The sequence below is a fragment of the Pinus tabuliformis genome, chromosome 5_2 (assembly GCF_031772625.1).
Source record: "Pinus tabuliformis cultivar Carrire ecotype Pingquan chromosome 5_2, CPIR1, whole genome shotgun sequence".
NCBI classification, from domain to species: domain Eukaryota; kingdom Viridiplantae; phylum Streptophyta; class Pinopsida; order Pinales; family Pinaceae; genus Pinus; species Pinus tabuliformis.
The window spans coordinates 978,635,031-978,658,957 of record NC_142306.1 but is presented as its reverse complement, the minus strand read 5'-3'; the positions used below and the strand labels follow the sequence as shown (position 1 = coordinate 978,658,957).

General features: G+C 32.9%; 1 pseudogene; it reads left to right on the top strand.

The window, feature by feature from the left end:
• The first annotated feature begins 18,336 nt into the window (after positions 1–18,336).
• Positions 18,337–23,676, top strand: LOC149162562 (pyruvate decarboxylase 1-like; annotated as a pseudogene).
• The last annotated feature ends 251 nt before the right edge of the window (positions 23,677–23,927 follow it).

Below are 23,927 nucleotides of genomic sequence, written 5' to 3'. Positions count from 1 at the left end.
TGTTTGATTGGCTTTGGCCACTCAGTGAGGCAAGACTGGAAGCATATTCCCATCCATTATTGTCTACTCAAACCAAGAACTATGATACTACCAAATTCTTGTCTGCTCAAAACAAGAACTAAGGTACTGCCAATTTCTATGACAGATGGTATCACTTTGGAAAGAAAATTAAACTAGATATGGATCTTTTAGGTTATCTAGAAAAACTTTAAATCCCAATATGTTCCAGACATGCTCTTAAGGTTTTGCTTGCGCTGGTGGGCGCCCTATTTGTATTCAAACTTTAAATCTGAATATGTTGCAGTGATGCTCTTAAGGTTTTTCTTGTGCTAGTGGGCGCTCTGTACTAACATGTAATATAACAGGTATTATTGCTGAAATTCCCTGCTCGATGAATTTATTGCTGAAATTCCATGTACTAACAAGTAATATAACATGTGTTATTGTTGAAATTCCTTGTTCGATTCTATTAACTAGATTGGTTTGCACGTATTTACTTACCATTTACTTCAAGAGAAGCTTGAATTATAAATTAGAATTCCTGCAAATGTAATTGTATTTTTTCAATGTCTTGCAGAAACGAATGACTAGCAATGACATGTGCCTTTACAGGCAATCCTGAAATGAAATGCAAATACGTAGGATGGCACCAGCGGAAGTCGTTGCCACTACAAGTCATCATGATGTGAAGTGAGGCAGAGCAGTACGTTTCTACTTCTTTAAACATCATCATTCTCGGCAAGCCTTATTTAACATGCTCTCGATCATAAATGCCCGCGGGAACAAATTCTGCAGTAGTTTTAACATGCTCTCGATCATAAATTCTCGTGGGGAACAAATTTTGTAGCAGTTTTAACATGCTCTCAATCATAAATGCCCGCGGGGAACAAATTCTGCAGCAGTTGCACGATGACGGCTGAACAATGATGGTGGAATAAGAGTCAAGCGGCTTGAACCAATCAAATTGTTAAAAAATAAAATAAAAATATTAAAAATAAATAATTTTATTTCACTTACAAAATTAACTTTATAAATGGATTTTTAATTTTTAGTCAATTGAGATTTAATGTCACAATCAAACGCATTCTGAATGCCTTATTACGCTATTGTGACCTAGAATAATAAAATAAACAAATAAATAATAAAAAAATTAAATTTTAAAAATTTCCATACCTTAAATTTACGTTAATTTAACCAAAAATATATATATATATAATTAATTTTATAAACAGAATGCATGATTGTTTTCGAAAATAAGATCCAAAATAATGAAAAAGCAATCAACAAAACTTAGAAATATCCATAATGTATTAAAAAATACATAAGGTATAAAATATATAAAAATTAAGTTTATCTAATTAATTGGAAAGGTATTTTTAATCGAGAAGCATGCACGTTGATGCCGAGAAATTTTTGAAAGCATGAAAAAATGACATTATTCATTTTAATTTTTGTAACTTATTAAGTTTATTTGTTTTAAATTAGTATATATTTATTTTAAGTATTGATTTAATATAAATTAAAAGGGAGCAAATTTTTTCAAACTTAAATTTTTTGGAACATAAATAACATTATTTACAAATTAATTTAAATATAATATGTTATTTTTTATTATTTAAATTGTATTTTTGAATACCATAAAGAATATATAGAAAATTAAATTGTAAAATATTGAGACCACTTTAAACATTTCTTTAATGATATATACATAATTTTTTTTAAATAATATATAATATATACATAATTCATATTAACATTTTTTTTTTATATAGTATATATATGATGTTGAGATGGACATAAATTAGTTAATATAGATCTTCAAATAGTTTATTTAAATTTTGAAAATTATAAAGTTTAAACATTTTACTGACATTTTTTTTTCACTTCTAATTGCTTTACATGCATACTATATTGATTTTTTCTTATTATTTCAACGCTATTTTTCTATTTAGAGTGTGTTTTATTTTTTATTTTTATTTTTATGTTAAGAGTGACATACTTTACCTACATACCATATTGATTTGTTCTTATTATATAACCAACCTCATTTTTCTGTTTAAAGTGTTTTTTATTTTTATTTTAAGAAAGACACATGTCAACTCCACTTTAAACTGAAACAAACTTACACATCCCCTCATAAAATGTTGTAGAATGAACTTCTTGACTCAATCATTAAAAAATATTTTAAACAGATTACAATATTGTTAATGCCAATCCAGTAATCTATCTATTCAAATTTATTAAACTTAATTATAAAATACGTGGCAAATTGATTTTATAGATAAAATTATTATTTTTTATTAATTAAAATAATTTTTAATAAATTATTATTATAAAAAATAAAGAGTATTTATTTTTAATTATAATAAAAATGATTTGTTGACTGCATGGTGATGACACCATTAATCATTTCTTATGGGCTTTTATATATAAAAAATTAAAATGCGTCTCTGAACCCAAGAACTATGTCATCCTACCATATTATTCGTTAAATATGTATTTGTGAATAAACTATTTAATAATTGGTTTTTCCAGCTACGAAAAATATAAATTTTAAACATTAATAAATTAAAATTAAATTATGATAAAATAAAATATTTGAAATATAATTTATTTTAATTAATTTTAAAATAATTAAAATTTATTATTTTAATAAAATTGAATAATATTCATTTTAATATTAATATTTATTTTTTTGACTGGTATCTAATTTAATTATAACAATCTTGGAATGCTTCTCGTCCTATTTCTTGATCACAGAAATAAGATTTTGAAGAATGACCATTAGACTATCTTTTCTTGAGGTCCTATAGACCACATTGGTCTTAGTGGAAGTTAATCATCATCATCATCATCAATATTAATAATTAATAATTAACATTAATATTAATAATAATAATTAATATTTACTTTATATTAACTCCAACATTAATCTTAAGGGTAATAATTTCATTTAATCAAGAAGAATAATAATATATTATACATCAAGTAGATGAAGAAGCAACCTGTCCCATAATCTATCCCATAGGCTATCTTTAGTCTCGTGGACGTTAAAATAATTTTCTTTCTTTCTTTCATAAAGAAACTTTAAGTGGACGTGTTTTGAATCTAGTGTGGTTCATTCATCTTCAGTACAAGATGAAGAACCAAATCATGGCATTAGAATAGATGAATAGAGATGTTTTCTAGTAGTTAGAATATAATAGCTAGTTTTGACTAAAGAATTCTCATTAATTAATACCATTTTTTTTAACTAAATTGAAGTAATAGATGGACATTAGTTGTTGTTAAAAAGTGATGTTTGAATTAATAAAAAAAGCATCCACTGGTCAGCTCTACGAAAGAGTTTGAACCAGGAGAGTCTGGCTCTGCAGAACGCTCTACATACTCAATGTACATCACACATTATATAGCAATCATAGTTTTAGGGATGTTAGAACCGTACCCTAAGAAATAGAAATTAATTCCTATCTTGAGGTACCGTGAACCAATTCACTATTCTAGTATATTCTCCATTATCTCTAACACTCCCCCTTAATGGAAAAGGGGTTCACAAATATGCCTAACATCTCCCTAAACATTTCAAACTTTATCTTGCCAAGAGGCTTAGTGAAAATGTCTGCAACATTATCACATGTATTACAATATACCAGATGTATTTCTTTTGATTGCACTTTCTCCTTGACAAAGTGGAATTATGTATCAATGTGTTTAGTGTTCTTGTGAAACACCGGATTATTAACAAGTTTGATTGAACTTTGATTGTCGCATTTGATTGTTGTTGCATCTTTTTGTTCTTCCCTAACATCTTGGAGAAGTCTCTGCAACCAAACTGCCTCACATGTCACTGCACACATGGCTTGATACTCTGCTTCCGCTGAAGATAAGGAAAATGTGTTATGTTTCTTGCTGCTCCATGTAATCACCCCGAATCCAATGCTGAATGCATAGCCTGTTATGGATCTACGGTCGTCTACATTTCCAGCCCAATTTGAATCTGTAAATCATGCCAATCTAACATCAGAGGAATCAGCATAAATAATACCATAGTCTACAGTACCTTGCAGATGCCTCAAAACACATTTCATTGCATTCCAATGACTCTCAAGTGGCTTGGACATGTATTGACTTAGCACACTGAATACATAAGCCAAATCTGGTCTAGTAGTGGTTAGGTAGATTAAGCTCCCAACCAGTTGTCTATAAAGCGTCGCATCTGCCTCTTTAGAGCCATCCTCACTCTGAATTTTAATGTTATGATGTAATGGTACTGTTGCAGCCTTACACTAATCCATTCTGAATCTTTTCAGTAGACCTTTGACATACTTACCCTAAGACAAAAAAGTTTGTCTTAAATCTCTCCAGATCTCAAGACCCAAACAATATCTCAATTCACCAAGGTCTTTCATTTCGAACTCCTGTGACATTTGTTGTTTGATTTCTTTGATTAGAACAATAGCATCACCTGTAATAATTAAATCATCTACATACAAAGAAATCAATACTATGCGCCCTTGTTCATCTTTCATGGTATACAGATTAGGGTCGTTTTTACTTCTATTGTAGCCAAGTTGCAAAAAAAATGAATCAATCTTTTCATACCAGGACCTAGGTGCTTTCTTTAGTCCATAAATAGCTTTCTTTTTGTGAATACCCCTTTTCTACCAATCTAGATTTTAATTTATCTATGGTTCCATCTACATTAATATTTGGTTTATACAACCATTTACAACCTATGATTTGTTTCCCTTTAGGAAGTTCAACCAGCTCCTAAGTGTTGTCCCTGATTATAGATTCATATTCCTATTCCATAGTTGTTTTCCATTCACTACACTCATTTGCTTCCTTATAACTATAAGGTTCAACAACATTCATCATACTAGTTATAAAAGCATTTTCCCTGTATCTAGTAGGAAATTGAGCTTTCCTACCTGATCTACTAAGTGGTGGGGTATCTTCAAAACTTGTCTGATCATCATTTTCTGGACTTGGCTTGATAGCTACATCATCTTCTTTTCCTTCCTGTTGTTGCTGCTGCTGTATCTGTTGCTGCTCATTCCCGTCACCTGATTCATCACTTCCTTCTTCCACTAAGAACGAAATATCCCATTCCTCATTGTGCTTATCAGATTCTTCATGATCCTGCTCATGGAATATGACATCTCTACTAACAAAAAATCTTGTGAGTAGAGGGATTAAATAATCTATAATCTTTATATTGTGAACAATACCCTATAAAGGTACATCTCATGGCTTTTGAATCTAGTTTTCTTCTGTCTTCCTTTGGAATATGGGAAAATGCTTTAAACCCAAACACTCTTAGATTTTTTACTGCAGGCTTAAATCCATATAATTCTTCATCAGGAGTTTTAAACTCAAGACTCTTTGTAGGACTCCTATTTTTCAAATAAACTGGAGTATTCAATGCTTCAGCCCAAAAACCATTCGAAAGATCCTTATCTTTCAACATGCTCCTAGCACATTCCACCAATGTTCTGTTCTTTTCTGGACAAACCCCTAAGGTTGCTCTAAATAAACCTCCTCCTTCAATTCTCCATTTAAAAATGCAGACTTTACATCTAGTTGGTGAATCATCCAATGTTTCTTAGTAGTTAAAGCAATCAACATTCTGATGGTATTTAGTTTAGCTACTCATGTTTTTTCTTTATGTTACTCCATTCTGCTGAGAAGTATGGGGTACTGTGAATTGTTGTAATATCCCAAGGTCTTTATAATACTTGATAAGCTCATCCTTCATGTATTCTCCCCCTTGACCGGAGCGGAGAATTTTTATATGCTTCTCTGTTTTCTTTTCAATCATGTTTTTGAACTGCTTAAAGTATTCAAATGTGTGACTTTTCTTACTCAAAAAATATACCCAAGAAAACTTTGTGCAGTCATCAATAAACAGTAAAAAATACAGTGCACCTCCTAATGACTTTGTTTGCATGGGTCCACAAATATCTGTGTGCACTAATTCAAGTATGTCTCTCTGTTTCTTTTCTACTTGAACAGGGAATTCTTCTCTATGCATCTATCCTAATGTAGAAGTATCAAAATCATTATGCACTTGTTTTAACATAGGAATATCTCTTACCATTTCCTTTTTCTGAAGTAACAACAAATCATTATAGTTGATATGAACAAATCTTTGACGCCAGAACTCTTCTGTAGTCAAACTCATTGTTGTCAAAGATCGAACTGGTGCTAGTCTTATGTCCAATTTGTACAAGCCTCCTGTTCTAATTCCTGTAGCAATAGTCTTCATGCCATCCAACAGATCTTTAATATAACAGTTAGATTTAAAAAAATCAACTTTAAGATCTTGATCTGTAATCATGGATACAGAAATCAAGTTCTTTGTTACACCGGGCACATACATGACATTATGAATTTGTCTTACAGTACCATTAGGTAAAATGACAGAAATTTTCCCACACCCTTTGATCTGATGACTTCTATCATCACCTAGGTAGATTTGTGCTCCATCGTTGATTTCTTTAAAATCTTCGAACCATTTCTTGTTCCCCGTCATATGTGTTGATGCTCCTGAATCTACATACCAGATGTCTACATCAACATTCTCATCAAATTCTACCATGAACAATCTAAAGTTCTACTCATGATTATTATTTGCGAGATGACCTACATGTCTTTTCTACTTCTGTCGTTGTTCATGATATTTCTTTTTCCTGCACTCCTTAGCGATATGACCAAGTTTTCCACAATAAAAGCATTTAATTTTAGAGTTGTTTCTATTCAGATGCATACCTTGAGTTTGATTTGGTCTTTTCTATGAGTTTCCTCCGTTTTTCTATTGTGGATTTCCTTTTCCTTTGAAGAAGTTCTTCTTTGCCATCAATGCAAGATTTGCACTCTGGGGCTTCAGAGTCGATCTTCTTTCTTCTTCTTGCATTAATATTCCTGTCATTTCTTCAAACTTTGGTATTTTCTGTCTCGCGTTTATCCCAGTGATAAACATTTGATAGTCATTGGTCACACCATTCATGGTAATTGTTACTAGATCTCTATCTACAATTGTATCACTAATGTTTGCCAATTTGTTCTTCAGATCTTTGATCCTTGCTATGAAGGCAACAACTGTTTCATTCTCCTCCATATTCAGGGATAAGATCTTGCTCTTCAGGAATAGAAGACGATTTGTATTCCTAATCTCATACAAATCCTTCAAAATTCCCCAAATTTCACTTGCTGATTTACATTCTCTGATATGTGGTATGATTCAGTCTTTCACTAACATCTTCAACAGTGTCCTTGCTTTACCTTCTTGCTTCTCCCAATCAGGGATCGATGTTGATCTAACTGTTGGCTTCTGCTCATCCCCATTTGCAATCGTCCAAACACTTTGAACTTCTAGCAAAGTCTGCATCTTGAATTTCCAATTTGCATAATTGGAGCCATCAAGCTTGTTATGCTCATTCAAGTATGCTTCAATCATTTGATTATTCATCTTGGCGATTAAAAATTTGACAGGTAAAAAAAATATATGTTAGATTTACCCCAGATCTATGTCAAAGACATAAATCGCTGATAAACAATATCCAATACTGTTTGATCCCACAACGCACACATAAACCACCATGGCTTCCTTTGCGGCCTCTACCACGACCTCCTCTCGGCAGACCTCGACCTCCATGCAGTGTTCTCTCGGCAGAGCTCGGCCTCCACGCAGCCTTCTTTTGGTAGACCTTGGCCTCCATGCAACCTTCTTTCGGTATCCACCACCAAGACACAACCCCTTTTTTGTTTGCATAGTTGGCGCGATTTAGCACCACGGATTCGCGACGATCGACGCGATTTTTCCCCCAAACCATGCGACGATTTCATCTCAGGCACGACTGGAAAATCCTTCACTCAGCGAACAGGTTTCTCAGCCCTGACGCTCTGATACCATGTTAAAAAGTGATGTTTGAATTAATAAAAAAACATCCACTGGTTAGCTCTACGAAAGAGAGTCTAAACCAAGAGAGTCTAGCTTTGCAAAACGCTTTACATACTCAATGTACATCACACATTATATAGCAATCATAGTTTTAGGGAAGTTAGAACCATACCCTAAGAAAGAGAAACTAATTCCTATAGAAACTAATTCCTATCCCGAGGTACCATGAACCAATTCACTATTCTAGGATATTCTCCATTATCTCTAACATTTGTAAATGAAGAATTAATTAATTTTATTATTATTATTTTAATCAAAACGAAGGTTAGTAATAATAAGGTCAAACTTAATTATTTTAAACAATAACACTGAAAAATAGTAATAAGAAAATGAAAAAAAAAATCAATAAATAAACAAACAAAAGAAAAATATTAATGTCAAATTTAACTATTCTAAACAATAAAACTAAAAATAGTAAAAAGAAAATGAAAAATAATATAAATCAAAATAATGAATTAACTCAATTTTATTATTTAAATCCAAAAATTAAAATAATATGGTCTAGAAAAAAATGAAAAGTAAATAAATAAGAAATAAAGGAATACCAACAATTAGATTAAAATAAATAATTAAATATTATAAAATTACTAGGAATACAAGGTAGGGATCCAACCTTTGCCAATACTCCAACATCGTCTCTATTCAGATTGATAGGCATCATTTCAATTTCCAAGGCCTCCCTAAACTTACGGTGATGAAAATGATCAATCCTTCCAATGACCCTCGCCTCTTCAATGCAGATGTGATGTTTTGTCTTTTTCGCATGTTCTGCCAAAGCAGAGGAGCAGAACCTTCCATGTTTGATGTTAGTTGAGTGCTCAAGAATCCTCTGATTAATTGAGTGGACAGTTTCACCAATGTACGGAGTCCCACAGGAGCAAGGGATGACATAAACACCTTTCCTATATTTAGGGTTCACATGGTCCTTCACTGATCTTAGGGAGATTCGAATAGTCTTTAGGGGCCTAAATGTCGAAGGAACCTTATGCTTCTTTAATATCTTAGCCATCTTGTATGTGGTTCCTTGGATAAATGGAAGATGCACCACTAAAAACTAATCTTTAAGATCAATTTTAATCCTAGGAACTTTTTCAGCCTTAAGGAAAGCTTGAAGACATTGACTCTTTCCATATCTATTCTTATTAAAAACACTAAGGAGATGGGTTTTTTCCATCATTAAGGTGGTTTTTATCAGAGACTCGTAACGCCTAAGTGGCTAAGGTGTTGAGAACACCTAGATTTTGAGTGGGGAAATGATGTTAATTCACATGAAGGTATTGTTCGGTGTGGGTTTTCTTCTGAAAAACATAGTGGGAGAAATAACCATCATCTCTCTTTGAAATAAGAATGCCTGCCATTGATTTCACATTCCATAGTAAACTTTATGGAACTCGATTGATTGTTAAGATGTTGGAAAAAGAGCTCCAACTTTTCCCAACCATGAGACTAGATGACGCAAGTGTCATCCACAAACCTTTTCCAAAGCTTTGGCTGGAATAGAGTTGAGGACAAGACTTTAGATTCAAATTCCTCCAGAAACAGATTAGCCACTACTAGTGAAAGGGGGGAACTCATGGCAACTCCACAAGTTTGTTCATAAAATTCACCTTCAAAACTGAAGAAAGTAGAAGTAAGACAAATTTCAACCAAATAATTTGTATATGGGTCTGTAATGTGATTGATGACTTCAATGGTCTCGTTAATAGGGATATTAGTGTACAAGGAGACCATATCAAAACTCACTAGATTATCAATAAGATCCAACCTTATACCCTTTAATTCATTGACAAACGAAGACGAATCTTTGATGAAGGATTTGGTCCAACCAACAAAAGGTTTAAGCTTATTGGCTAAAAACTTAGCAAGAATATAGGTCATCCCTCCAATGGTGTTGAAAATGGGATGTAGGGGAGCCCCTTTCTTATGGATCTTTGGAAGACCATAAATCCTAGGAGTGACAGGGCTACTCTCAATCAACTTATGGCTAAGGGAGCTAACAGTGCTACTAGATTTTATGGCTAGAGCAACTATTTTAGAAATCTTCTTTAAGGGATTCTTATTAAGTTTTCTATAGCTCCCACTATTACAAAGGTGATCTAACATTTTTCTCTGGTAATCTTCCTTATCTAAGATAATGGCAGCACCCCCTTTGTTATTTTTAAGAACAACGATGTCCTTGTTATTATTCAAAGATTTGAGAGCCTCAAACTTAGGTTTGTTAAGGTTGTTCTTAGGGGGCTTAGCCTTTCTCAGGAAAACCACACAATCTTGTCTAATGATATCCTTAGTAGAGTCTGGTAAGTCCCTTATCCCAAATTCAATGTCACAGATAATCTCTTCCACTGGGATTTTTCTAGGAGCAAGGGAAAATTTTAAACCTTTCTCTAAAAGACTATAAATAGGAGGATCAAAAGAAAAACGAGAAATATTAACAACTCTATTATTGAAAGGGGTGAAAGAAGTTATATTTTTATTATTAATATTGCTATTAGAAACAATAGAAAAGATATTATTATTATTATTATTTTCCAATAAAAGTTTTTCCTATTTTTCTGGTTATTCTTCCGTTAGTAGGATTAATAGAAATCAAGTCTCTGCATTGCATTCTTGGGTCAACAACGTTGTTCTTCCGGAATTTGGAGTCGAACCCTCCCAGTGCAATGATAACAGGGTTTCGGGGTTTCTTTGTGAGTTGAATCACTTAATCGATTCCAAAGTTGCTTCAAGGGATGAGTGCAATAGCTCCCTTCATTCTGATATTCTGCTTCTCGTTCCTCCTCTCTTATCCATTCATCCAGAGCATCCAAAGTTCTCCAACGTTGCAAATTGTGCTCATTCCATCATTCCATATACATTGGTATTAATAACATTAACCATAATAAAAATAAGAACGATGATAATAATAATAATAATAATAACAATTATAATGCTAATAATATATATTATTGATTCTAACAACAATATTAATAGTAAAATATAATTTCGTTGACCCCTTTTAATAATAGAGTTGTTAACATTTCTTTTTTTTCTTTTGATCCTCCTATTTATAGTCTTTTAGAGAAAGGTTTAACTTTTTCCCTTGCTCCTAGAAAAATCCCAGTGGGAGATATTATTTGTAATATTGTATTCGAGATAAGAGACTTACAAGACTCTACTAAGGATATTAATAGAGAGGACTTTGTGGTTTTCCTAAGAAAGGATAAGCCCCATAAGAACAACCTTAGCAAACCTGAGTTTGAGGCTCTCAAGGCTTTGAATAATAACAAATACATCGTTGTTCTTAAAGCTGACAAAGGGGGTGTTTCCGTTATCTTAGATAAGAAAGATTACCGGAGAAAAATGTTAGATCACCTTTGTAATAGTGGGAGATATAGAAAAATTAATAAGAATTTCTTAAAGAAGATTTCTAAAACAGTTGCTCCAACCATAAAATCTAGTAGCACTATTAACTCCCTTAGCCAAAATTCGATTGAGAGTAGCCCTCTCACTCTTAGGATTTATGGTCTTCCAAATATCCATAAGAAAGGGGCTCCCCTGCATCCCATTTTCAACACCATTGGAGGGATGACCTATATTCTTGCAAAGTTTTTAGCCAATAAGATTAAACCTCTTGTTGGTCGGACTAAATCCTTTGTCAAAGATTCGTCTTTGTTTTCCAACAAATTAAAGGGTATAAGGTTGGATCCTATTGATAATTTGGTGAGTTTTGATGTGGTCTCCTTGTACACTAATATCCCCATTAACGAGGCCATTGAAGTAATCAAGTGCATTACGGACCCAGATACAACTTATTTGGTTGAAATTTGTCTTACTTCTACTTTCTTCAATTTTGAAGGTGAATTTTATGAACAAACTAGTGGAGTTGCCATGGGTTCCCCCCTTTCCCGAGTAGTGGCTAATCTGTTTATGGAGGACTTTGAATCTAAGGCCTTTTCCTCAGCTCTATTCCAACCTAAGCTTTGGAAAATATTTTTGGATTACATTTGCGTCATCTGGTCTCATGGTCGGGGAAAGTTGGAGCTCCTTTTCCAACATCTTAAAAATCAATCTAGTTCCATGAAGTTTATTATAGAATGTGAAATCGATGGCAGACTCCCTTTCTTCGACGTTCTTACTTCAAAGAGAGATGATTGTTCTTTCTTCCACTAGGTTTTTCATAAGAAAACTCACACCGAACAATATCTTCATGCGAATTCGCATCATTTCCCCAGTTAAAAGCTAGGTGTTTTCAACATCTTAACCACTCGGGCACTACGAGTTTCTAATGAAAACCATCTCAATGATGAGAAAACCCATCTCCTTAGTGTTTTAATAAGATTTTTTATAGTAAGCGTCAATATCTTAGAGCCTTCCTTAAGGCTGAAAAAGGTTCTAGGATTAAAACTGATCTTAAAGATCGGTTTTCACGGTTGCATCTTCCATTTATCCAAGGAACCACAAACAATATTGCTAAGATCCTAAAGAATCATAAGGTTCCTTCGACATTTAGGCCCCTAAATACTATGTGAAGCATCCTAAGATCAATGAAGGGCCTTATGAACCCTAAAGATGGGAAAAGTGCTTATGTCATCCCTTGCTCTTGTGGGAGTCCATATATTGGTGAAACTTGCCACTCAATTAATCAAAGGATTCTTGAGCATGCAACTGACATCAAACATGGAAGATCTTCATCCTCCACTTCCACATAACATGTGGAAAAGACAAAACATCACATGTGCATTGAAGAGGTGAGGGTCATTAGAATGATTGATCATTTTCATCACTGTAAGTTTAGGGAGGCCTTAGAAATTGAAAGGAGGCCTGTCAATCTAAATAGAGACGATCATTGGAGTATTAATAGGTGTTGGATCCCTACCTTCTATTCCTAAGTTTTTTATAATATTTAATTGTTTATTTATGGTATTCCTTTATTTCTTATTTATTTACTTTTCGTTTTTGTCCATATTATTTTATTTTTTCGATTTAAATAATAAACTAAGTTCATTCATTATTTTGATTTATATTTTATTTATTTTGTTTTTTCATTTTCTTATTACTATTTTTAGTTTAATGTTTTGAATAGTTAAATTTCACCTTATTATTTTTATTTTGTTTGTTTGTTTATTTATTATTTTATTTATATTTTTTTCAATTTTTTATTATTATTTTTCAGTGTTATTGTTTAGAATAATTAAGTTTGAAATCTTTCGTTTTAATTAAAACAATAATAATAATAAATTTAATTTAATTTTTCATTTACAACTAATTTTCATCTATTACTTCATTTTAATTTTAAAAATTGTTTATTAATTAATGATAATTATTTAGTCAAAACTAGTTGTTATATTTTAATGGCTAGAAAACAACATCTATTTTCATCTATTTAATCTAATGCCATGATCTTGTGCTTCATCTTGTCTTGAAAATAAACCACCACACTAGATGGTTCTAAACCAGTCGACTTAAAGTTTCTTTATGTGATTTTTACCAAAAGATATGTCAATATTCATAATATTTCTTTATTCTAATAATATTAACGATATCTTAAGGTTTATTGGTTATATTAAAATATTAATAATTATTATGGGTTAACTTATTATTAATATTTATTATTTATTTTATCATTTTAATAATATTTTCATTATTAACATAAGATTTGTTTTTTTCTAATATTTTTTAATAACATTATTAATTATTATTATCATTATATTAATAGAAATATGTTTTTTTTTCAACGGTACTTCACTGTCATTAAGTGACTGCTACATTCACGAGTAATAATCCAAGCAGATCAACCCAAATGGATCTACCTACCTACATTGAGGAGATTTGACCCCGTGACCTTCTAATTAGCAAAATACTTAACAACAAAAGCTCAACCAATTTAACTATCCATTAAAACTAACTATTTTTTTTTTTTTTTTTTTTTTTTTTTTTTTTTTCCAGCTGGTTCACGGACCCTGGTCAGTTGATCCGCTACTCCAGGTTCTTTGCAATCTGGGTGGACCCCACCCCTCGGTCACCACAGACCTAACCCCAAGAGCTTTCGGGTTTCGACCCTGTGACCTCCCATTGGCGAGGCCCCGACTTGACCGATTGAGCTAACCCTTGGGGCTTCATTAAAACTAACTATTAAAACTATATTATTAATAATTATTATAATATTCAATTAACATTATAACATTATATATATATATATATATATATATATATATATATATATATATATATATATAATGTCTCGGTCAACAGTTAGGTGAAGTCTTAATAGTGGGTGATTTCAATGCTAGAACTGCAAGTGAGCAAGCTAGCATTCTTTGTTGTAAAGATGATTGCAACCCTATTTGGCTTACAAAAGAGAGTAATCATCAGTGGGAAATAATTTCAGAGGACAAGGGCTGCAATCTCTTTGGTGAACAATTGCTTACTCTATGTGGGGCCTTTGATTTAGTCATTTGTAATGGCTTGACTAGATGGGCAAATTCTGGTAATTTCACTTACAATATTTACAATAGAGCCAGTGTATTAGATTATGTAATTTTCTCACATGGTTTGTGTGAGAAAATGGAGGAAGTTTTGATTGGAGATCAACTATGGGACTTAAAATCAAATCACAAGCCAATTTATTTATGTTTCTCTTGGACTGGAAAGAAACAATTAGAATAAAAAATTCAGCATGTCCAACAAAACCTCCTACAGGGTAGAATTCTTTTGACCCCAGCAAATTGTAATACCTTCAAAATGATGCTAGAGAGGCTCTTCGAGAAGGAGAAAATCACAATTCACAACCTTCCTAGTCATGAATTATCACATTTAATTCCATGCGCACTTGCAAAGTGAAAAAGAGCAAAAATTAAGAAGTTTGAAACAAATTTCTTTCCGGTTAATGCTTGGTTTGATGAAGAATGCAAAAAAGGCAAGGAGAATGTGGAAAGAATCAAACAAGGATAACATAAAGCTCAAAGATTACAAGCAGTTATTAAGCAAGAAAAATGTCGATTTCATGATTTTAAGGAGGGAAAAACTAATCTTCCTTGGGAAAAATAATCCCAAATTATTTTGGAAGGAGCTCCAATCGAATAAGATACAAACTGGAAATAGTATTACAACTTCTAAATGGTTTGACTATGTAAGACAACTCTATGAGCAGGATCCCAAGGGTGACCCTGCCCCCTTGGTCAACACTGATATTGAACTCTTCACAACGCAAGAGGTAGAGATGGGTATCAAGAAGTTGGGTTTTGGAAAAGCAATAGACTTAGTTGAACTCCAAGAAGAATATCTAAAGTGGGGCTCACAGATTCTTACACCTCACATTACAAAAATTTTCAACAACATCATACAACAAGGGCTCCCCACATATTGGACAATTAGTCTCGCAATACCTCTTTTCAAGATCAGTGGCACAATAATCCCTCCAATTATAGGACCATCATGATAAACTCTTTGTTTGCAAAGCTATTTGGAAGTATGCTAGAAAACAAAATTAGCAAGTGGGCAGAAGAAAGAGATAAGTGTACTAAAGGACAAGTAGGTTTTAGACCTAAACATTCCATAGTTGATCATTGTATAACTTTAAGGCACATCATTGAAAAAGTTTGGGAGAAAAATGAAGAAGTATTTTATTGCTTTGTTGATTTCAGAAAAGCATTTGACTCGGTTCCTAGGGATAAGCTTTGGCACAGAATGGAGGAACTTGGGTTTCCTAAACATTTGAGAGCAGTTGTGCATAGGCTGTATGAAGAGGTGAAAGTCAAAATTAGAAATTCAGCTGGCATTTCTAGAAGTTTCAGAAGTGATATCAGGGTCAAGCAAGGTTGCCCATTGTCTCCAACCCTTTTTGGTTTATATATCGACAAGTTTGAGGAGTGGTTAAATTCGCAAGGGGGTGATAAAATCTATTTGGGAAAGTTTGTTATAAGGCTTATTTTGTATGTAGATGACCTTATTTTGATTGCTAATTCGGCTCTTGGTTTGCAAGAGCACTTACTATCCCTTGAGCATTTTTGTAGAAGTGTGGCGATGCAAGTCAATATCAGCAAAACGAAAGTAGTGGTTTTCTCTAAGAAAAGAAAACATAACCGACATAAGTTCTACTTTGAAGGCAACATTTTGGAAGAAGTTGTGGAATACAAATATCTCGAAATTAACTTTAACAAAAATCTAAGCTGGAATGGTTGTAGAAAGAAAAGAACTTTGGGGGGTTGGAAAGCATTTTATGCTTTTCAAAATAGGTGTAGAGAGGCAGAGTTATGGGACTAGAAAACCACTCAAACTCTTTTTGGGCTTCTAGTGATTTTTATGATTCTCTATGGTTGTGAATTATGGGCCAGCAGTACATCCGACATGCAGTGGAGACAAATTGAGAAAATCTAGAAGGATTTGATTACAAACAAATTCAAGATTAAAAATGCAGTTCCTTATGCTATCTTGTTAAGTGAAACAGAGACTTCTCCTATTGAAGCAATTGCTATGGTTCAAGTCATAAGGTATTTAAAAGAAATTGACCAAATGGAAGAGGGTAGATGGCCTAAGGTTGTCTTTAATGACAGATTGTGCAAGAGAAAAAATACTTGGATGTAACAAAATATCAAATGGTTTATTAAATGGGGTATTTGCTTGAACGCGTGTTCCATAAACAACAAAGAGATAAAATCTTTTGTTATGGAAAAGTTCCACAAGCTTACTTGGGATAAGGAGCTAGGAAGAAAGAAAAAGTATTATATTGAAGTGTTTAATCTCACTCATAGTCATCAACCAAAAGCATACATAGAGGTCAATATCTCTTGGAGAGCCAAAATTCATATTTTTCAATTAAGGACTAATTCTCATCAACTTCGTTGTGAAACAGGGCGCTAGAAAAAGCCAAAAGAAGTATGGGAGGAAAGAGTATACATTTTTTTGTTCTTCCGGAAAAATGGAAACAGAAAAACATTTCATTTTAGAATGTGAAGCCTTCAAAGACAACAGGGAAAATTATGCAGATATGCTCGCAGCTAGCTGTTGGAATAATCTATTTAGCGAGGGGTTTGTCAAGAAGCTGGGAGCATTTATTTTGAAGCTTCACAAAAAAAAAGGTCGAATACATCAAGCAGATGAAGAAGCAATATGTCCCATAAGTTATCTTTAGCCTTATAGACATTAAAATAATTTCTTTCTTTCTTTCTTTCTTTCTATATCGATTAAGTCAATCTTTCTTTTCACCTATATTTTTTTTGTTTGCATATTTCTCTTTCTTCCAAATTTATAATGTATAAAGAATTTTTCGGAAGAAATCACATTAAAGATTTTGGTCGACCTGTTTAGAACCAACAAGTGTGGTTCATCTTCAGGACATGATGAAGAAACAAATCTAGGAAGAAGGTTAAATAGGGAGACAGGTCAACCTAATAGCTAGAAGAAAACAACTATAATTGACTCAGGGAGAGAAAGAGGAAATGTTTAATAATATTTAGATAAATTTTATTAATTGTTTATTATATTTCTATTTCATATATATATATATATATATAAACTTATTAATTTAAATCAACGGCTACATGTGATTAGGGTTTTAATAATATTTGATTCTTTTTATTTTGTTTATATATATATCCATATAATCGAAGATTAAAAACTAATAATAAAGATAAAACCCTAATCAAAAGAATCAAATATTAATAAACAATTAATAAAATTTATCTAAATATTATTAAACATTTCCCCTTTCCCTCCCAGAGTCAATTATAGTTGTTTTATTCTAGTGACCTGTCTGCCTACTTAACTTTCTTCCTAGCTCTGCTTCATCGTGTCCTGAAGATGAATCACACTTGTTGGTTCAAAAGGCGTCAACCAAAATCTTTAATGTGATTTCTTCCAGAAAATTCTTTATACCTTATCATATAGATCATAAAAACTTGAATTTGAATTTCAAATTTCATCTTAATACTTAAAAAATATCAAATTTGGCCGTTTTAACCCTTTACAACAGTTTCTCCTTACAAAAAAATTAACATTTCAAATTTAATATTTTTTAATTCAAAAATTATAAATTATATGTATTTTTACAAGGTTGGTCCATTAAAATTGAAATAAAATAAATCTAGAGTCCCATCAGTAAGTCAATGGTGTGAGCTTAGTGATCCGATACACTAAAGTTTTAATAAAGAAATCCCCCGTTCCCATCAGTGAATTGTGTGAGACAATTGAGTTCCACAGCTCGCTTGGCAGCGTTGTCCGACGACAATTTCAAAGATACAAAACAGCTATTCCCTGCATCTCCTTACTACGGATTATGGTTTTGCCATTCAAATGAAACCGCCGCCGGTTTCATTGAGGTTCAAGTTGCTATTTGGAATGACATCTAAATTACAAGTCAGATCGCGAATTGAGTGCGAGAAATCGATTTATCAGAAATGGCTACCAGCACCAATGATAACGTGAACTCGAAATCCCCAGCAAACGACGACGTGAGGTGCCTTGCCTGCAACAAATCAGTGGTGGTAGGATTAGCCCTGCAGATTTCCCACACCACGTTGGGCCGCTACCTTGCGCGGAGGCTCGTTGAGGTTGGCGTCCGGGATGTTTTCTCTGTTCCCGGGAACTTCAATCTCACCTTACTGGACCATCTGCTGGCAGAGCCGGGCCTCAATCTCGCCGGATGCTGCAACGAGCTCAACGCCGGCTACGCGGCCGATGGATACGCGCGATCCAGAGGCGTAGGGGCCTGCGTCGTTACGTTCACAGTTGGGGGGCTCAGCGTCATCAATGCGATCGCAGGGGCTTACAGCGAGAATTTGCCCATCATCTGTATCGTGGGGGGCCCTAATTCTAACGAATATGGGACCAGTCGCATTTTGCATCATACCATTGGGCTGCCAGACTTCAGCCAGGAGTATGCTGCTTCCAGACGATTACATGCGCTCAGGTCTGTAGAATGTAATGTAATACTGGTACTGGATTGGAAGTTGAAATCATTCCTTTAGGAGGTGTAACGTTGTTAGAAATTAAAGAAACTGTGCAGGTTACAGTCAATCATTTGGATGAAGCTCAGGAACTCATTGACCATGCGATTTCAACAGCAATTATAGAGAGCAGGCCTGTGTATATCAGCTTTAGCTGTAATCTTGCTGCCATTCAACACCCCACCTTCAGCCGGCAACCTGTTCCTTATAGTCTATCACCCAGGTAACAAATTCTCGGAATTTCATTAATTTATCTTCACTCCTCCTCAGCATTCGAGAATATCGGTTTTGGGGAATTTTACTAACGAATATTTACATGGACGAACATCCACCAAGTGCTGGTTACACCTTTTAGCGCATTGGCCACTTGTGAAGATCAAACAAACACTACTTTAGTGGTCGCTATAAGAGTGCCCTGTTTTCGTTGTAGCTGTTGTCTATGTGATTCCCTGTTTTCGTTGTAGTTGTTGTCTATGTGATTTGCATGTTATTCGGTAATCGTTGAATTTATGTGATTTGTATATTATTTGGTAATTGTTGAATTTATTTATATGGTTGGAATATTTCAGAATTTGATGGATAGGAGTGAGGTTAAAAAATTAACTTTTTATTTTGTCAATTTTATTCTAAAATTTATAAGGATAGCTCATGGAAATGGTAAGTTTCCATCTTATTTTAGATCAAATATTCTCAAAATCAAGATAAAGATGATTTTGAAAACAGTAAATTCTAGAATCTAATGAGGATGGCTTTTAGAAATAGTAAGTCTCCATCTATTTTTTAGATAGAATATTCTCAAAATCAAAGATGGATTTTGGAAACAGTAAATTTTATCTGTTATAAGTTCTAAAGTTTTTCTGAGCATATTTTCTGGTCAAATTTGTCTAGAATCCAGCAAGGAATGTATTGAAATCACAAGTTAGAATTGTGACTTCTCCACAATCTTAATACCCATAAATTTTTAAAATCACTAATTCATATATAAAATCAAAAACTCTTTTCAAACAAAAAAAATATGATTCATACTTATTTTGAGAATGTAAGTTTTATAGTTATGAATTTAAAGACGTAAGTTTTTATAATTATTTATAATGTTACAGGGCATTTTGAAAAATTTTCTCATACAATTTATTTTATTTTTGCGAACATTTTTTTCATATATATGTGAGATAGTTGTTCACCCAAAACTTTAGACATTTTACTTTCTCATTGTTTAATTTCAAAAACAACTTATAACAATATATTTGATTTTCATTCATACCATGGTATCTGAGCAACCATTTCCTGCTAAAATATTGTATTTTTTTTTAAATGTTTTAATTTATTTTTATGAGCTGCAATTTGGGTTTTGGTCCAATTTTCTTACTAGTTAAACAATTCTCTGGAAAATTTGCACTCTTTGTTTGCATTGGTGTTTTATTGCCTTAGCCATTATTTGAACTAGACCATTCCATGCACAAGTATTTGGTTCATTGGACAAGGATGTTATTAGACTATTAGTCTATTTGGTCCAATTTTCTTACTAGTTAAACAATTCTCTGGAAACTTTGCACTCTTTGTTTGCATTGGTGTTTTATTGCCTTAGCCATTATTTGAACTAGACCATTCCATGCACAAGTATTTGGTTCATTGGACAAGGATGTTATTAGACTATTAGTCTATCTTCAATATCTTAAACCTGTTGTTTAGACTCTTGCAGATTTATTGAGGCTCCTAGTTGATGAGAGTTTTTGGATTATGCTACGTTTTGGTAAGTTCAATTTTTTTTAATATATTCAAATTGGTAGGGTATTTTGGCTACCCGTCTCAACTTTGTGTGTCTGGTATTCCTGAAGCGATTTTCAACTTGCAGTTTTACTATGAACTAATTTTATTGTGTTAATTTTCAAAGTTGATACAGGGTTTCATAATTAATCATGTCTCTAGGTTCGAAATAATGAATTTATGGTATTAGTGATATCCTAATTATATTTTGACGTAGTTTCCCTTGAATCATATCCATTATGTAGGTTAAGCAATCCCAAAAGTTCTATTGCCTTAGCCATTATTTGAACTAGAACATTCCATGCACAAGTATCTAGTTTATTGGACAAGGATGTTATTAGACTGTTAGTATATCTTCAATATCTCAAACCTGTTGTTTAGACTCTTGCAGATTTAATGAGGCTCCCAATTGATGAGAGCTTTTGGATTGTGCTACATTTTGGTAAGTTCAATTTTTCTTAATATATTCAAATTGGCAAGGTATTTTGGCTACCCGTCTCAACTTTGTGTGTCTAGTATTCCTGAAGTGATTTTCAACTTGTTAATTTTCAATTTTTTTTCCAAGTTGATACAGGGTTTCATAATTAATCATGTCTCTAGGTTCGAAATAATGAACTTATGGTATTAGTGATATCCCAATTATATTTTGACGTAGTTTCCCTTGAATCATATCCATTATGTAGGTTAAGCAATCCCAAAATTTTTATTGCCTTAGCCATTATTTGAACTAGACCATTCCATGCACAAGTATCTAGTTTATTGGACAAGGATGTTATTAGACTGTTAGTCTATCTTCAATATCTTAAACTTGTTGTTTAGACTCTTGCAAATTTATTGAGGCTCCCAGTTGATGAGATCTTTTGGATTGTGCTACGTTTTGGTAAGTTCAATTTTTTTATAATATATTCAAATTCGCAAAGTATTTTGGCTACCCGTCTCAACTTTGTGTGTCTAGTATTCCTGAAGACGAATTTCAACTTGCATCAATCAATTTTACTATGAACTAATTTTATTTTGTTAATTTTCAAATTTTTTTCCAAGTTGATACAGGGTTTCATAATTAATCATGTCTCTAGGTTCGAAATAATGAACTTATGGTGTTAGTGATATCGTAATTATATTTTGACGTAGTTTCCCTTGAATCATATCCATCATGTAGGTTAAGCAATCCCAAAAGTTTTATTGCCTTAGCCATTATTTGAACTAGACCATTCCATGCACAAGTATCTGGTTTAATGGACAAGGATGTTATTAGACTGTTAGTCTATCTTCAATATCTTAAACCGGTTGTTTAGACTGTTGCAAATTTATTGAGGCTCCTGGTTGATGAGAGCTTTTGGATTGTGTTACGTTTTGATAAGTTCATTTTTTTTTAATATATTCAAATTGGCAGGGTATTTTGGCTACCCATCTCAACTTTGTGTGTCTGGTATTCCTGAAGCAATTTTTAACTTGCATCAATCAGATTTACTATGAACTAATTTTATTTTGTTAATTTTCAATTTTCTTTCCAAGTTGATACAGGGTTTCATTAATCATGTCTCTAGGTTCGAAATAATTAACTTATGGTATTATTGATATCCCAATTATATTTTGATGTAGTTTCCTTGAATCATATCCATTATGTACGTTAAGCAATCCCAAAAGTTTTATTGCCTTAGCCATTATTTGAACTAGACCATTCCATGCACAAGTATCTAGTTTATTGAAGAAGGATGTTATTAGACTGTTAGTCTATCTTCAATATCTTAAACCTGTTGTTTAGACTCTTGCAGATTTATTGAGGCTCCCAGTTGATGAGATCTTTTGGATTGTGCTACGTTTTGGTAAGTTCAATTTTTTTTAATATATTCAAATTGGCAAGGAATTTTGGCTACCCGTCTCAACTTTGTGTGTCTGGTATTCCCAAAGCGATTCTCAACTTGCATCAATCAGTTTTACTATGAACTAATTTTATTTTGTTAATTTTCAATTTTTTTCCAAGTTGATACAGGGTTTCATAATTAATCATGTCTCTAGGTTCGAAATAATGAACTTATGGTATTAGTGGCATCCCAATTATATTTTGACATGGTTTCCCTTGAATCATATCCATTATGTAGCTTAAGCAATCCCAAAAGTTTTATTGTCTTAGCCATTATTTGAACTAGACCATTCCATGCACAAGTATCTGGTTTATTGGACAAGGATGTTATTAGACTGTTAGTCTATCTTCAATATCTTAAACCTGTTGTTTAGACTCTTGCAGATTTATTGAGGCTCCCAGTTGATGAGAGCTTTTGGATTGTGCTACGTTTTGGTAAGTTCAATTTTTTTTAATATATTCAAATTGGTAGGGTATTTTGGCTACCCGTCTCAACTTTGTGTGTCTGGTATTCCTGAAGCGATTTTCAGCTTGCATCAATCAGTTTTACTATGAACTAATTTTATTTTGTTAATTTTCAAATTTTTTTCCAAGTTGATACAGGGTTTCATAATTAATCATGTCTCTAGGTTCGAAATAATGAACTTATGGTATTAGTGATATCCCAATTATATTTTGACGTAGTTTCCCTTGAATCATATCCATTATATAGGTTAAGCAATCCCAAAGGTTTGGAAGCAGCGGTGGACATGACAGCGGAATTCCTAAATGCAGTTGTGAAGCCAGTGTTGGTAGGTGGGCCAAAGATGAAGGTTGTTAAGGCAAAAACTGCATTTCTGGAATTGGCATATACATCGGGTTTTGATGTGGCTGTAATGCTAGCCGCTAAGGGACAGGTTCTAGAGACACATCCTCATTTCATAGGGACATACTGGGGTGCAGCAAGTACTGCATTCTGTGTTGAAATAGTTGAGTCCGCAGATGCATGTTTATTTGTTGGGCCTATTTTCAATGACTATAGTTCAGTGGGATATTCCTTGCTCTTGAAGAAAAAGAAAGCCATATTCGTGCAGCCTAACAGGTTGAAACTTTATGTTGGATTGAAGTTTGCTTGTAAATATTTTTATTATTGTTTAATAAAACTTCAGGGTCCAAAATTTTGAGGGTTTCATAATTGAATCTCTACAAATCCGTAAACAACTTGCAGCTATCACATATTTAAATTATTTACTTTAGAAGATTCAGACAAGACTGAAATTTTCAAAGCCCTCTTGCATAAAAGATGCACTTCTCACTTATAAAACTCTCTGGTAAATTGAAATTTGTTTGTAGATGTTACAACATTTTTATTATTATCTAATAAAAACCGGGGAATGTAGCTTTTCCATAAGCCTGCTTCGGTGTCTTTTGTGGC